The sequence below is a fragment of the Camarhynchus parvulus genome, chromosome 1 (genome assembly GCF_901933205.1).
Source record: "Camarhynchus parvulus chromosome 1, STF_HiC, whole genome shotgun sequence".
NCBI classification, from domain to species: domain Eukaryota; kingdom Metazoa; phylum Chordata; class Aves; order Passeriformes; family Thraupidae; genus Camarhynchus; species Camarhynchus parvulus.
In genome coordinates, this window is record NC_044571.1 from 53,233,629 (window position 1) to 53,251,569 (window position 17,941).

The window sequence follows — 17,941 nt, forward strand, 5'->3', positions numbered from 1 at the left end:
TGTTTAGTTAGTCACGTGAGGTTTTTTCCCTAATATACAATATATGACAATATCAGCATGGCAATAAACACAGACCTTTCTTGGCTAGTTGTTTTGCTCTCCATTCCCAAATAATCTCTCAGGCAGTCTGTCTCTAAAGCTTTTTGATTTTCTGAAATAGATGGCATTATGGAGCTGTGGTAGTCATTCCATGGTTAAGGTTGTAATACCTTCCATTATAAACTCAATTAAGCCCTTACATCTAATTTTAACTTCAGACTGTTCTATTAGAAATTTCTCTTGTGTGGTATGCTAAAAGAAGATGACTTCTTTTTTTTTCCCCTAGAAAGTTTGAGGGTAATTGGAGAAGGCATTTGTGAAAATGCTGGAAAATCAGTAGTAATTTGCATTTTACATTATCTTAATGTATTTCAGAACAGCATATCCCCAAAACAGCATGTTGTAGAAAAAGCAAATGTGGTTTATTCTTCTGTCTTCACTGAGGACTGAGGAGTTTATGATTTTTACAGGACTAGACAGATTTACCAATGCTAGGGAAGAATCAAAAGCTTAAAAGGTTCTCAGAAGTTGGGCTGCTGTGAGAGCTTTTTGTTTACCAGATACTCAGCAAAAGCAGGCTGTCTCTGCATTTACCTGCTGGTAGATGAGTTGGAGATGGAACTGGGAATTAACAGAGATACAAGATTGAGTTTTCCCTTACTAAAAAAAAAGAAAAAAAAGAAACAAAATCCCTTAAAATCCATTGATACAAATTTTCAGATATGTCTCTATTAGTTTAGAAAAAAGATTTCATTAGAACATTCTGCAAGAAATAAGCAAATTGAAAGTCAGGAAAGTGTAGCATTTTAAAATAAAATTTAAAAATCTAGAAATCAGAAACTCTAACATTCCTATGCAAAGTATCAACACCTACATTTATTCCTTTTTTTACTCTTCTGGAACCTTTCAGGTGTATCTGAAATGCCATGTATTGACCTTGAATTTTAGGTCATGATCATGTAGTAAGTGGTTAACCACCATGCTGTATTACTACAAAAAATAATATTAAAATATAGGTACCATAAAGTACTGGAAAAATGCAGCAAGTTTAAGCAAAAAGAAAAATACAACTTTATAGTGTTCTATTCTTCTTTCCCTAGAAAAAAGAATACAACAATATAAAGTTATTATGAAATATTCTCTCTTATGAAATATTCTCTCTAAAGTTCTGAGAACATAAGTATGTAAAAATTACATTATTATCACAGGTAATTGATATAATTTCTGATATAAATCTTTCACTTTAATTTTTCACATTTTACTTAAAGGAGGCTGAGAAACACAGAGCAAGTGCCATATTTATAAGCCTGTAAACTGTGCAACGAAATATAGCCATTAGAAGTTGAAGACTAAAATTTACCTCCAGCTTGCATTCAAATAAAGGATTATAGTATTATGCACACAATTCTTCACATTAATATTTTATATACCTTACTGAAGGTTTTAGCATATTGTATTTCATACAATTTTCAGTTATATTAGAATATATAATTATATAGAACATATAATTATGTCTCAGAGTAGAGATTGATTATTAACCCAGGTGTATGCAAGGCATGGAAGGAAAATTATTTCTCCTAATTTTAGCCACCTAAAATTTAGTCACCATTTCCAAAGCAGTAGTCCCAAACTGGAATTATCCCATGAAAACAGAGAACACCTCGAGAAAGCGAATTATCCCCTTTGGAGATGCCAAGACAAACTTCAGTTTCCTCAGACTAGGGATTCTCTGTTTCAAGTGTTGTAGGACATGAGACATGAAGATTGGGTTGGCAAGCACAGCTAAGGAGACCCCTTTGGAGCTGCTGCTGAAAGCATACCACAGGGCATACCAAAATTCTTAAAATGTCACTAGACTTAATGCTTTGGGAATTGAATTCCACACAGCTGCCATGTTTAAACCAAATACACAATTTCTTAGTGATTTAAATTAGGTAAGAGTATTGCCGCCCACACTCAGAGGCAGAAACTAAAACATGGAGAGTCTAACAGGTGTGTTTGTTATTCACGTGACTTTTTTTAAATCCTGCTTCCTGGAGAATAGCTGATATAGGTCTGACCATCCATGTTGCAGAAGACTGATACTGTCACAGAGATTAAAAAGAGGTATAATCAGTGACTTTCATGCCAAGGACAGCAAGCATAGAAAGTTCTGTATGTTCTTGTAAAAATAATTGCTGTTTAGTAAAATAATTAACCAGGTTCAAAAAATACAACTTTAAGTCTCATAATCTTTACATGTATGCTTAAACTTAGCAATTCAGAGGCTTTTTTTCTGAATGAGAGCTTAAAAGTTGAAGGTTCAACAAAGAGAGAGAAAACAAGATAGCTCAAAGAAACTGAAGACAAGAAAGCTAAAATATTTCCTTCTCTCTAGAGTATTACATTTTCTTGGAAATACATAATGATCTAACTACAGTGATGCTCCTCTTACAATGAAAATTTATTCTTAGATGATTTAGCACTGTATTGCAGTGTATGATGAATAGATTATATATGAAGATTAAGTCAGGAAGCATTAGAGTGTCAATTGCTTTCTTTTTAGCAGAATTTATCCCATAGTTGTATTCCAACCCAAACTGGTATATTTTATACATCATAGAGAAGGAGCTCTTAAATGAATTTAAGATGCTATTTTTCTTGTTAGGATAAAAATCTTGAGGTCTAGAGATCCTCCTATAATTACAGATTTTTGTAAGTTAGAGGTGCTTTGGGTAAATTTTGCCAACCTACTCTTCCTCTTCATGTGCAAATGACGGCATATCAATATTTGAACATAGTTAGAGCTGTCTACGCTTAATAGACTACTGGAGGAATCAATATTAACCAGCTAATTTAGTCTACAAGTTTCTTGTAGCACAAAAGAATTTTGTGCAGAGATTTTAAGTCCTATTTAAAATTATTTTTCTAATTCAATAAGTTGTCTGACCCTTGTAGCTTAGCCATTTTAATACCAAGGTAGTGATATTCCTTGTTAATCAGCTGTCAATCATATTTTCAGTTAAGGGCTTGCCCTACATACAAGTGTGAAAATCACTTTAAAAAAGTTTCTGTGTTCTTTAACGGTTTCCTAAATCAATATGACATATATTACTCATATTTCTTCAAACAATTACTGTGTTATTACTGTCTCCTGTCAAAGGACTAGCAAAAAGAATCCGAATCCATCTCAAATCAATTTAGAATGACAGATTCACTTAATAACTGAGATGTGCAGTACACAGATTTTATTTTTTAAGCTTACAGAGAAAAATAGCCCTACTGTTCTTTTAAAATCCCCTCCTGCAAAAACATTCAAATGGCACTGAATGTTAAAAATAGAAACTGTGATTCTTTATAATAGTATATATTTGATAGACATTAAAAACATTATTAAATCCTTTACCTTGTTTGGCATGAGAAGTTTAATAAGTTCCATTTCAATTTAATGAGGTTTTTGTGTCTGTACATTGTGTGAAAGTGAAAAATGCAGAACGGACAGCTTTCCATTCAGAGTTCTAATAAGCCACTAAGACATAAGCCCTGCCTCAAATGGGCTACTGTTTTTCACTTTTCTTACACATTTGGGAGGCATCAAGTAATTTTTCCTGTGCAGGAAACTTCTTTCCCTATCCAAAGGCAGTACATTCCTAGTACACTGTCTAAATAACAAGACAAAGACAAATATTAATTGAGGAACTTGTGTATTAGAAATGCTAGGTGTAGGTTATATATGGGTAAAAGGCCACAGTGAAGATTTTGTCTCTCAGATATCCTGTGGCTGCAGGAATCCTGGAAAAAGACAGAGATTCTGATTTCTTTCTGAAGTATAGTTGAGAGTTTTGAGTTTTAATCCTTTACCATAAACCTCCAGTTTGCCCCAGGATGGTAGAAAGTGTTATGTGGTCTGTGATATACAAGGTCATATAAAATAGATGTTCTGTAGACCCTGTACAGGACACTTACTTACAGTTCGTAGGATTTGAACTAGATCATTTCCAGGCCTTTTCCATCCTATGACCCTACTCTTTGACCTCCAGAGGATAGCAGGTTAGACAGGTTACACATTTCATCTCTAATACCCAGAAAATACCTTTGCCCAAGTTTTCAGTCCTATCACTGCAACTGCACCATGCTTCTGAAGAAAACTCTAAATTCAAAGGTTTGAGGCTTTGATGAAGTGCTTGAACTAGAGTTGAATCTGAGGAAAGAATCTGACAGTGATACTCTGAGCAATGTGAAATTCTACATCTGAAGAAGGATGAGAAGGTAGCTGGAGATCAGTGCTGATTAAAAAGCATTTCTATGAGCAGACACAGAACAGTGGTGCTCTACATTTCATTGCTGAAGTCTGAACATGCACTTGGTTAAATAAAAAATAACATTCTCGTTTATTTCAGTGATTGTTGGACTATGCTTCTGACAGGAAGCTTGTCATACTCTAAATGAGGGGCAAACCTTCACAGCAGCACACACTTCCACTTACAGTTTTCAGAATACATAATATCTTACAGAAATTACAAATGAAAGTTGCTTCTGGTTTGCCTTCTCTCGATACAGCTGAGTCTTATAAATTTTAATTGAGTCATAGAGAGCAGAGAGTGGGTGAAAAGGAAGTGCAGTGGGAAGAAAACAAAGGTGACCTGATACATGATACCTTTCTGTCAAAGCACCTCTCATAAAATACTGACTGGTACCTTAAGGAAAGAAGTATGAATTATAGTCATGGGGAGCAGAGGGAAAGAAAGATATTAAACTTGCCTTTCTTTCTTTAAAGGTCATTTCTAATTCTTCATTTAATCTCCTTAATGAGATGCCTGTTGTTGCCCCAGACACACTTGCCTATTCAACAGGTGACAGATTGAACCGCAAACTTCAACTATTAGAAGGGAATAGCTAGTTAAAGACTTTTTATAAGAATCATAAAGAAAAAAATTATACAAGTGTTCAGAAAATTCAAAATGGTCACAAGTGAATGACCCACTCCTGAGTTTTAAATGTTAATTTTATACAGTTGATCTGCAAAATAAAATTGTATATCTTCCAGCAGAAAGCATTACATGGATATTAAATATATGAGGATGTTAAGAAATCGGCCTCTTTACAGTTTATGGGCCATGTTTCATATTCAGTGTCAGGTTACAAGCACCACTTTGAACCTGGGCCTTACATGTCTTCTTCTGACTTTCAGCTCAGCACTGAGCTAAATCTCATAGATGGTGTTATGAGAAATTCTTGCTTTTATCACAGAGCAGACAACAAGAGTCATTAAAATTTGATGACTTAAACGGGATAATGTTCAACAAAGAGATACATGAAATCCAGAATAATTTTCTTTAAAGTTTGTGTGTGAAAGATAGCATTACTTCGTAACCGATTACTTGAAAAGGCTTCAGTTACTGAAAAAATTAGTTGACAATTATAACAGAAAGGTTATAAAAAGCAGAAGGTTTGCACAAACTCTTCTCTCCAGAATAGGTAAAGTCTGTAATAAAATTCATAGTCCTTGTCCACAGTTATCCATGAGAGAGGACCTAATGAAGAGCACAGAAGCTTTTCTAACCATTGACTTATCTTCATCCACAACAGGATGAAAAATCCAGGGATACAAGGGCATGCACCCATCCTGAATGTGAGAATCTCTCCTGGGTTATTCAGTTCACAAATAGCAGAATGGCTTTATCCAAAATACATAGAAATCAGCGATGGACTACTCACTACTGAAACTCATATGGGCAAGGTGTAAAGACAGATGTTGATTTGGTTCCTTTTTTTATTTCTTTCCCCACAGAGCAAAGTCAATAATGTGAGGGCTCTTCTGAAGGTCAGCAAAATGATCTTCTGGTGGCATGAAATCAAGGCAATGGATTGCATGCCCAGAGGTGTATAGTTAAGGCATGTATGAGGTTGGGATAATATTGAAGGAAGGAAACAAACCTGCTCGACTCTCGTCTACCACAGCATTAAAAAAAGATCTGTATATGTTTGCAGGTTAGCTGCTTGAAGCATTGTGAGTTTTAGCATGAATTACCATTCATGCAATCTGCAGTGGCAGAGAACCTCAGGGTTCCAACCTCACCAGGGGGAGCTTGGAGTTGAAACTGATTAACACCAGAGATGCACTCACAGTGGGCAGAGAGGAAACATTCAAGCTAAGAGAAATTTAGGAGCATGTATTCCCCTGTGTATCTGAGGAAAATGTACTTGGAATAGGTAATAGCTTATTATCCTTTCAATGCGTATCCATTTCATCTTGGTTCAGTCTTACTTAAATACTAAGTGAATTCTTCTCCATGATAACACAAGGCAAAGTTTTATCCTTTCAGAGAGAGTATCAAAGTCGAGAAGGGACTAGAAATGCAAGAAAATAGTGACTATTATAATTTACAATGTTTTATACCAATGTAAGAGAGCTTTCTGGATTTGTTTTTTAACCTTCTAATATTTCATGATGTTATAACTATGTTTTTTCTACTTGTCTTGCCAATGTATATTCAAACTTTCTTTCCATCCATTCTTTAAGAATTTAGGTAGAAAATTACCTTCACAATGAAAAAAAAATCTAGTTTTTTTTTTTTTTCTTTCTGGGTTGTTTTTTTTTTTTTTCCGTTTTTGGTTGTTTTTTTTTTTTTTTTAATGCTGTATGGTCTCTACATCTTTGTGCTAAATGGAGATGGTCTCTTCTTCCTGGCCATGCCTGAAGCAACATAAAATTCCTATTTGTAAGTTGACATCACTGTTATTTCAATTCTTCTCACTAAAATTAAATAATTGTAGTTGGCACTACATAATCAGATCAAAATAAGAGTGATTTGGGGAGTGTAGAAGAACAAATGATTAACAGTGAACAATTTAATAACAATTAGCCTCTTTACCATTTAACAAATGCTCACGAGTAGCTTAATACTTTCTCAGCTATATTGATTCCCTGTGACTGTTCACCACATATTCTCTCAATTGCATGGATTTTAAATTCTTCATTTGAACTGTTTATTCAAAAGCAGTAATTTTTTTTTTGACAAAATTTTAATTCAATGAATTGGTAAATGTAAATGAAGTCATGTGTCTGGTTCAAATACCTTAGATAAAAAATTCATCATTTACTCTCTCATATATTTGCTGTCTGAGCAGTAAATAGACTTTTAGTAGAAAGTGTTCGCTGGAATGTCTGCAAGTATTGTAAGTACAACTAGAAGATATTTAATAGCTATATTCTGTTTTGTAGGGCAGTCTTCCAGAATGGGAAATTGAATCAACAAAAAATTTAACCTAATTCTGCCCATGCATCAAAAAAACCCTCCTTCATACCAATATTAAAAGAAACAGGTCTGATAATAATTTCTTGAGCCAGTTTCCTCTGGAAAGTTTTTAATGTGCTGGCATAAGTTCTGATGTCTCTTTATTTTCCTTCTTTTGCTCTAACGCACTCAGATCGATACACACTGAGCAACCTTACTTGTATAAAGCTATCTATAGCAGCATAGAGGTCAGCCTCACCCCTTGCCCAGGAGTCCATGCAACAGTAGTTTAAGAGGTGCAATGTGGCCTGTATTTTTACTAGCAAATGTGACAGGCCTTTGGCAGAGCTCTCCTAAGCTCTCCCTCTTCTCATTTCAAAATGCTTTACTGCATTTTTGCATATGCTTTCTCCAAAAGCTAGTTTCAGCAGGAATGATCAAAACAGCCATTATTTTATTATCGTGATGAGGCTCTCCATAGAAGACTATTGAGATGTTACAGTGTTTACCAGAATCTACTACTTTTCAATCCTATGATTCTTTTGCATCATGCTGAACCCATTGATAACTCATTTGTCTTGCACATGGATTCATTCAAGCATAAACAAGGTTTAATTTATCCAACTGCTACAACTGTGCTTGACCATGAAGGAGAAATGGCTCATGCAAAGCCCTCCTTTTTTGTTAAAGCTAATGCCTTAGGCATAATTTTTCTTTAACAGCATCTGTACAGAGGACTCAAAATTTATTTTCCTCAAATTCCAAATTCAGCAACAGATTCATTGAAAATCTAAGTATGAATATGTGCAACTGATGGACACAAGGGTAGTAAAAGGGCAAGGGGCTGAGGCTTTCATTGGAAAGCCTTTCATTGGAAAGCCTCCATTGTTTTGACAGAAGGCAGCTGCTGCTGCCACGTGATGTGCTGACAAGGGCTCTAACTGTTGCTCAGTTTCCTTTTTGTAGGTCTACTCACAACTTTGAAGTGCTGAGACTTGGTTCCCCTTTCCTTTCATGTCTTTTATTTTATCCTTATCACTTCAATATCTTCTCTTGAGAGTCTTGCAGGCAGGTTATCACTGCAGTAGAATTCTTAACATCTTTTCCTTTTTTCTTTTTTTTTTTTAACATACCCATACTCTCCAAATTTAGAAATGCCTAGTTTTAGACCAGCAGAAATGGGGGTGATAATCATGGTTAGCACAGAGTCTAGATCCCCAGACAAGTTTATAGGGATGGGGAACATCCAAGGTCAAATCCAAGGGAAATCATTAGCAAGCCCAGGATAGGATCAGGTCCACATACAACAAGAAGTGTCAGACATAGCCCAGGAATTTCTGTGCAGGCCTACAGTGATGAGGCAGGTCTGAGATCAAGCTAGAAAGTCAAGCCTACAATTTCCTGTATTTATCCTAGTTTCACTAAAGCTTTTGTTTAATGAGCTTTATTCAAATTGTAATCACCAACATCTATACTAATCAAGTGGGAAATCCAAACAGTTTGACCTGGTCGAAAACCTCTTTTCTTTCTTATCATAAATTTAGACATACCCTGTGATGGCTACAACGAGAAAGAAAAGTGTGAACTTTCTCAAAACCACTGATTTTTTTTGTAACATCCACAAGGCAAATACTGCATGCCTGTTTGCCTGCTAGCAGCATGATATTGCATTTGTTTTGGATTTGTGTTTTGTTTGATTCATAGCCATATTCTGCAGCCTTTTCCCAAAGTATCTTAAGTATTATCCTGCTGAATACCTATTCTAAAACAAGGTCTCCCCTTCTGCTATCTCTGTAGTGATATTTGCTATTCATGCTGTCCCCAAAGTCATTCCCTACTGCAGTTACTGTATTTTATAAACAACAGATGCTCCTTGCCCCTTGTCCATCTTAAATGATAGCTGTCAAGATGTGACATCAGAATAGGCCACCTTGGCAGCAAACAAACATAAAATACCCCGTTACAAAGTCTGGGCTGTAGGTGCTTTTTAGTGCTAACTGCTCTGGCTGGAGATGTGAACATAATTCCAATTCTTCTGCCTTTTCTCTGGGCTTAGAAAAACAACCTTCCCAGAACACTTAAAATTCTGGCAAAAGAATTCATTTAATAAATTATGCTCCAATTAAATGCAATCATTCATGTCGCCAGTGGGTAAGATCCATACCCATACCAATGCAAAAGAACAGTAGAAAGCAAAATCTAGCCTTTTAGTTTTGAGCTAATTTTCTTTCTTTCATTCAACCTAGAATTGTTTTGACTGTGAACTGAAAAAAGAAAAAAAAATCTCTAGCATGATAATAGCTATTTTTCATCCTTTTCCAGAGAAATTCAAGAGAATTTACATGGTAATTACAGGTCAAGCTTTAAAAAGGCGTGTGAAGATAAATCAAATTCTCTTACACCTACTCTCACTGACTTGTCCTTAAGTTCTGTTGGACAGAAACCAGTACTGGTTTAATTATTAATTTTTCCCAGGCTTATTTTTATGCTTTCTTTTCTCAGTGGAAATTTTAAAATGTAACTGCATATTTTTTCTTTTAGAACCTATTTTCCAGTATGTCGTTTACAGACACTTGCAAATGCAGGAGAGCTAACTAAGGGAAGAAAGCTGTGTTGTCAGAGTTTAACTCTGGACATTGCATTTTCATTGTGAAAGGGTTCAAGGGGCTGAAAATAACCAAAAATTACTGTCACTTAAATCCTTCATTTGCATCTATTCCATCTGAATCACAAATTAGTTCAAAGAGTCCCATGGCCTGTGTTCAGTTTGGTAAGATGACTAAGAAGTATGAACCTATGAAATTTCTTATATGTCATATGTTAGAAAGTTATGCCAGTTTAAGCCTTGTACCAAAAAAAAAAAGAGCATCATTTGTAAAGATACACAATTGTGAATTTCCTTTAAAGCAGGTAGGAGAAAGCTGATTTGCATGAGTTTGCACACCAGGAACCCTGAGGACAATACAGTTAGGATCCAAACTTACTACAACTTAGATGTTCTTGCCTCCTGACTTAATAAGTTCACCAATTTACAGTTTCTTTAGACATTAGCAGAATGAAAGCAAGTAAAAAGTATTCCAAGCGAGTTTCATTGAAAGGGCTCTAATTTACAGGACATTATGAATAATTTTTGTACTTCCCCCATACAGATTAATAATATGAAATGTCTATTAATTCACCTATTTCATCCCCTACAGTACAATAAATCTACTCTGCCCTTATGTGAGTCTACCTTAAATGAGAAAGTAATGAGAAGCTGTCCTAGAAAGCACCTACTTGGCCAATGATTTGAGAAAAATTTCTAACCACACACGTAGGAGGGAAAATCTATAACAGATAAATTAGACATACAAGTCAAAAGAAATTTGACTTTCCCATTAAGAAATAAAATATACATGGGTATAGAACTCCTTCTAATATGTCTATTTTTAATATACCATTCATAATGGAGATTGCACACAAAATTCAACCATTTCCACCCATTTCTAACTTTCTTTTTTGCCTGGAGCCAACAGTGATTTCATTTACAGAATATTACAAAGATCTTTCTGCTTTGACAATATTTTAGAACATGTTATCATATAAAGTAAGTAATAATCACTGTGATCAACTCTCCTCTGAAAAGTGAACACTTCGAAGAGACAGAACTTTACGAGCTACTCCAGAGTTGTTGAAAGAGGTTCCAACACCAACTCTGTGTTTTTCTGCTTGTATATGCAATATTCATACCAGTACTTTCTGTTCACATGTCTTAATGGGAGTTTACATATACCTGATGAATACTCTGATAATTGAATTTATATTTCTCCAGTCCCATAGTCCTGGAATATTATTATTACTTTCCAGTTTATTCAGTCTGTGACCACACATTTGGGCATACTAAAATAGAAGTTACTTCACTTGTTTCAAGTCTAGATCCATATAACTTCCTAGCAACATATTATTCTTTCCATTATTTAATATTTTCCAGTATTCATCAGTCATGTTTTAATCCATATTGTAATAGTAACGTGAAATAGATGGGTGCAAAAATCTAAGACCACGGAGGCCAGTATTTTACATGTGTAGATAGAGACAGGACAAGAGAATGGTTTTAAACTAAGAGAGGAGAGATTTAGATTAGATGTTAGGTAGAAATTCTATACTCAAGAAGGCAATGAGGTATTGAAACAGATTGCCCAGAGAAGTTGTGGATACGTCATCCCTGGAAGTGCTCAAGGCAAGGTTGGACGGGGCTCAGAGCAACCTGGTCTGGTGGAAGGTGTTCCAGCTATGGCAGAGGAACTGGAAATAGATGATTTTTAAGATCTCTTGCAACCCATACCGTTCTTTGATTCTGTGACTCATATCTACACATTAGGTGGCCAGGGGTAGATCTCTATTCTCTGAGCCAAGTTTAATGCCAAGACTGTTTAAATCTAGCCTCCTGTACATTGGTTGTATTCACAGTCTGTCATGCTCCTCTGACCCCAAAGCATCAGCATCTTTATTATTTGGAGAAAAAATTCAGGTCATGTACCTGAAGAAATGTGAGAACAGTTTTGGACACTTGTTTGAGAAGGGCAATGGCTTAGCAAACAGCCACAGCCAGTTTGATGGTCTCCTCTGTCTTTCCAAACACACTACTAATTATTGAGCACTGAACTTTATTAATACATTGTAAAAACAAGAAAGCAAAATCTACATTAGTTATGGCACATCATCTATGAAAAATGCTTCTATTTGCTGTGTAAGTAGTCTTGCATCTTTGCAAAGAACATCTGTGAAAATTATCATTATTTATATTTTTAATTGCAGCACACAGCAACTGTATCACAGAATGCTTCAGATTGGAAGGCACCACAGTGGATCATCTGGTCCAACCCCCCCGCTCAAGCAGGGTTATCTTAGAGCACATCACACAGAACTGTGCGCACATGGTTCTTGAATATCTCCAGCAAGGGAGACTCCACCACTTCTCTGAACAACCTGTTCCAGTGCATGATCACCCACACGGTGAAAAGAATTCTTTGTATTCAGGTGGAACTTCCTGTGCAGCAGTTTTTGCCCATTGCCTCTTGTCCTATTGCTTGGCAACGCTGGGCAGAGCCTGGCTCCATCCTCTGGACATCCTCCCTTTAGATACTGATAGACATTGAGGAGGTCTGCTCTCAGTCGTCTCTTCTTGAGGCTGAACAGGCCCAGCTCCCTCAGCCTTTCCTTATTAGAGACATGGTCCTGTTCCCCAATCATCTTTGTTGCCCTAAATCAATATGTTATTTCTAATCCCAGCCTACAGCTACTGCTGATTAGCAAGAAGATTTAAAAAACAGTGACAATGTCTTTCAATGCTAAAAATTTACTGGGAGCTTTTCAAACTGTCAGGATTTTTGCAGCAAATGAAGTGTACTGCTTAGAGAAAAGTAAATGAAGCTGAACATATACTTGATATTGATTCAGTCTACACAACAGATGGCAACATGGATGCAAATAAAGTGCTTGTCCTTTTATTATTATTAGTTAATATTTACATCACTGGAATGCCCAGAGGCCTCAGTCAGGAGCATTATGCTAGACACTACACAAATACACACCGGAACATTTTGTTCTGGTATCATCTTTCTCCTGCTGCACACTAAACTCATTGATGACTCATTTGTATTGCCCAGAGAGTCATTCAAGCATACAGTGGGATGATTTCCTCCAGCTGCTCAGGAAGGAAAGGAAGGAAAGGAAGGAAAGGAAGGAAAGGAAGGAAAGGAAGGAAAGGAAGGAAAGGAAGGAAAGGAAGGAAAGGAAGGAAAGGAAGGAAAGGAAGGAAAGGAAGGAAAGGAAGGAAAGGAAGGAAAGGAAGAAGGAGGAAGGAAAGGAAGGAAAGGAAGGAAAGGAAGGAAAGGAAGGAAAGGAAGGAAAGGAAGGAAAGGAAGGAAAGGAAGGAAAGGAAATCTTCATAAATGCATAATTTAATTTTGAAGGTTTTGTCTTATGTTTCTTGTAACAGGGATGTGTTGGAATGCACTTTCTTGTTCTGGTTTCTCAGGTTAACTTCTTAGTTTCCATGTTTCCTTAGTTTCTATACCATGCAGAAATTGTTTTTGTAATCCTGTCTCCTCCCCTTTGGTGCATTCTCCTTGCTTATTCTCCACTGCTTCCATGGCATGTGCTTTTACCAGCACCGCACCCTGCTCCTCCAAGCGTAGCAAAACACTAGTAACAATATAGGAGTTAAAAGTGTATGGTATTCACTGGACAACAAATACATTTCTAAGTATTAACTAAACTAATTCATGCAATTTTCAAATCCAAAAGGTTCCACTGTTTTCATTCAGAGTGTGATGTATTTTAATGGTGATAGTTAATATGTTGCAGCATTGTATATGATCAGTTCTACAACATAAATGATTATTATATATAGTCAGTTCTCCACAGAAAAGCCCCATTGGCAACAAGTTTTTGTCTGAGGACAGTTTCTACCAGGTAACAGGTGTGAGACCTCCCCCTGCCCCATCAATCCTTTCTCACAGCAGGTGCATAGTTCTGTCTCTCACAATTAAGTCCTAGTGGAGTTTGAAACTAGATTTCAATCAACTGCCTTCTGATCCTGTGGACGGGTCTCAGCTACATTGGCATACAAAGTTTCTCTCTCCTCTTTTCCTGCTTTCTCACCTTTTAGAAAGAAAAATTGAAATACTTTTTTTAGAAATCTACTAAGAGCTTTGATGTTTAGGATTGACACAAATACCCACTACTTAGCTCCCTTCAGATACAGTAGAAATTCAACTATCTAAAAAGAAGAATAGTTTTTAGGATTCTAAAATTAAAGAACTAGAAAAATCAGACTTTTGCACAGAAATTTTGTTGCAGAATAAGCTACTAAGTATTATAGTATTAGCTGGACAGAAAACTTTAAATGTAAAAGAAATTATTAGATTGCAAAATAAAAGCATTCTAAAATTCAATTAGTATTAAATAAATATTATCAATATTATAATTTTAATTTCTTATAGGAAAATTATGCAAATACAAGTGCAGAAAAAAAGAAGGCTTAAGAGAAGTATTGCTTAGACTTAGATTAAGGATGTCTACTTCTCAAAGAAATTAAGTGTTCCTGATGACATTTAAAGGAAGAAAATCCATTATATTTGCAGTCAATCATCACTAGGATTCAGAATTAATATGATACGCTACCTTTTATACCTCTTCAGAAAAGTCACAGATGATTTGTGCATACAGTGTCCCATAGCATTCATCTGATTAAAGGTAAATTAGTTTTGTTGTTGGTAGTATTTTTCTTTAATAACTCTTGGGGTTAAAAGAAAGATATCTGTACAGTTTGCTGACTGGTACAGCTTAGTCTAAACTTACATTCACTAAAACCAGTTAAGTATATTCACACTCAGATTTTTGGAAATCGTCTAATAACAGTCATTATTGATTACTGAGGTGATCCTTTGACTCATTTTTGTAGAGAAGAAAAAAACCTCTGTATCAGTAATACCAAAACCAAGGATAATTTATAATGTACAATCTTCATACAGGTGCTCCTATGAAAGACTGGTAATACTGTTCCAAATATGACTGTGATGCACTATTACAGGAAACAAGAAGCACTGCAAGATTCCCCCAGAGAAAAAGGGATATGCTATTCCACACAAATGCTTCCCCTTCTACTAATGCTACTTTTTGTTAGGGGTTGTTGCTTATAAACTACTTCTTGTATGGTTATTTAGTTAGGTGTATTTCCTGTAAATCAAATAGAAATGTTAGGTCAAGCTCTATCTGGAAAACTGGGGGAAATTATCTTAACTGACTAGGTCTGATAAGAAGTACTGTATCTTTGGTAATAATTTCCACTTTAGAAAGAACAGGAAATACCAAATGTAAAAACTGACCTGGAAGTGAAAATAATGGGAAGGGAAGATTGATCCATAATGGCAAATAATAGACCAATGTTATTTGTTAACATTGCCACCTCAGGATGTTTTGACAATAGATATTCTCTCATTATCATGAAAAGCTTTTCCTATTCAGCCATTATTCGTCACCCATCCTTCCTTGTATCTCCTATAGCTCATTGGACAGTATTGATAGCCTGCATTTTTCACAAGATGACCTCTTGTCCTTCCAGAGGATCAAGCTAAATTATGCTTCTTATTTGCCAAGGTTCCCTATATAGAGTTTTCTGGCTTCAAACGAAGCATTCCCAACTTTTCTGAACATTGTTTTCTAGTACTGCCATCTCATTCAGTCTAATGACATTATTATAACATCAAGTGGGAGACCATAAACAGATGCGCATGAGCCATAAATGCTCCTAAGGAGTGAGATTAAAATGTGGTATTCCTTCTGGAATAAAATCTTGGATCAAATCCCATCAAGTAGCTCTAGCGATATTTAGTTACATGACCAGATTTTACTGCCCAGCTCTTTGATTTATCTTCAAATTTGATGCAAACAAATCTGGAAATTATCACCAAGCCTGGATTTTTGTAATTAAATGGGGATGTGGTAGCCAAAAGGCCTAAGAACATGTGCTGTGAACTGCTCATATTCTCTAGAAGTCCCTAAAGCATTTTGGTAGCACAATGAGTATCAGAGCGATTGCAACTCTACAGCCAGGAGCCTATTGTCTATTTCAGAGCAGTGAGCTGAACTCAGTTCAGCTGCCTTTTTTGGCAGTAGCACATGTCTAATCACAAGTTTTTGCTCCCTACTTCATGCCAACTATGGCAATGCCATAACCCCTCCCTGACAGCCTTGATGACCTTCCTTTACAAGCAATCCAATTGCGCAAGGTAAAACCCAGGAATGGCGAGACTGGTGTGTAAGGTTACACATTCACATTCTAGCAGTAAATTACAGGCTTCAAATGCCAACAAAGCTGAAAATAATGAATGCCACTGATAGAAGCTCTCAATATTAAAAAAAGTTATTTTTAATGTTTCTTAAAATCAATGTAAGTATGGATTGAGAAAGTCACATGACCTTATTCTTGTGATGCAGATAGTAGCAGCCTCTGCAGAAAGGAGGTCAGAATGTCTTTATGTCAAGGACTCAATGACTATTCCAGGTTGACATTGGGGACAAGGAAGGAAGAATTTCACCTTTAAAAGCTCATATTAAAGACAGGACAAAGAGTTTCTTTTCAAAGATGCTTGGTTTCAATTTGTGTGTATTGGTCTTGATCGTTATCACTGCTCTGTTTTTATATTGACACAATTCAACTGGGTACTGATGAGTCACTTCTAATTTAGCCTAATATATTTGAAAGGAAAAGGATTCAAACTGTATGAAAAATCAAACATAAGGTAGACTTTTGTTGTTAATATGGGTTAGAGGAATTTTCTTAGCTATTTTGACATTCATTTTGCAAAACAAAAAACCAAACAAACCAGAAGTTTTAATGCCTTGCTTCTTACAGGCTACGGATTGTTTTCTGTTATAGCACTTTATGAGCCACGTTCCTTGCTATGTGTCACATTTATCAAATAATGCTTATTAATAAAGTTAATATTGAGTTTTTGACTAATTCATCTGAAAAACCCTTAGCACCCACACATGATATAACCTTTTTGTAATGTGAGTCATTTACTTAAACTAAGGAAATGTTTATGGCAGTGTAAAACATTAATTAGTTATCAGTCTAAGAAAATACCAGAACTAATGCTCAAATTCCTTGTATTTTAACAGATGTCAAAGAGATTAAGTCAAACAATTAACCTTCATATGACAAAAAAATGTCATAGAGGAGAAAACGTCCTTAGTGTATCTTTTAGGCACAAAGAACATGCAAAAGCAAGCAAAAATCAAGTCAGCAAAAAGAGACAGTTATTTCTGTACGGACATATATTTTACATTGGATGCTATTTGGGGTGCTTCCAGCCTTCATTCTATGCTTCACATTGCTTGGGCAGCATGTGCTAGTGCCACAGCAAATCCATTCCTTAGAAATATAGTCTGAAATACAATAAGTTTTAAATCATGGTCAGAGTGGTCATGGTAATAGTTTACTAACCCATATTAAAATCTAAGATGCAGTGACTCTGCATTACCTTCCTTCTAGGGACTGGTTTGTCCTTGGTTAAATATTGCCCTTGTAAAATTGCAAGACAAAAATAAACTGTTTTCCTCTTAACTAAACCCAGCTAACCATGTGATGTGAAATTACTGAAAAGATGTGATTTGGGGAAATTACAGTTCCTTGCTTAGTGTGTACTGTGCATGCCCTACAGCCATCCCTAACCAGCAGCTCCCAATTTCATTTAAATTGTAATGATTTCCTTTAAGGACAATTATGTTGCCTAAGAGCAATGCATGCATAATAATGCTGCTTTGGCACGGTTCAGTATAGAACGGGAGTAATAACTGTTTATTAATATGATAATTAACTGTTAATGGTTAGCCACCTAATTATATCTGTTAAATAACTTACATTTTTAAGCCAAATTCTAACAGAAGGAATTATATTAAAAATAATAAAAAGCTATGAATATTATAGTAAAGGGCACAGTTCCAGTAAAAATGCTGGATTTTGACTTCACTTGCATGAAACGGATTTTGGATTTCTGCATATTGTGAACAAAAGAAGTTGTAAAGTTTTCCTTGTTCTACTAGAAGATGACTCAATGCCAGAAGTTGGGCCTTATTTCAGACAATGCAAAAATGAACGATGAACATCATAAAATTTAAAGAAATAAATAAGTCTA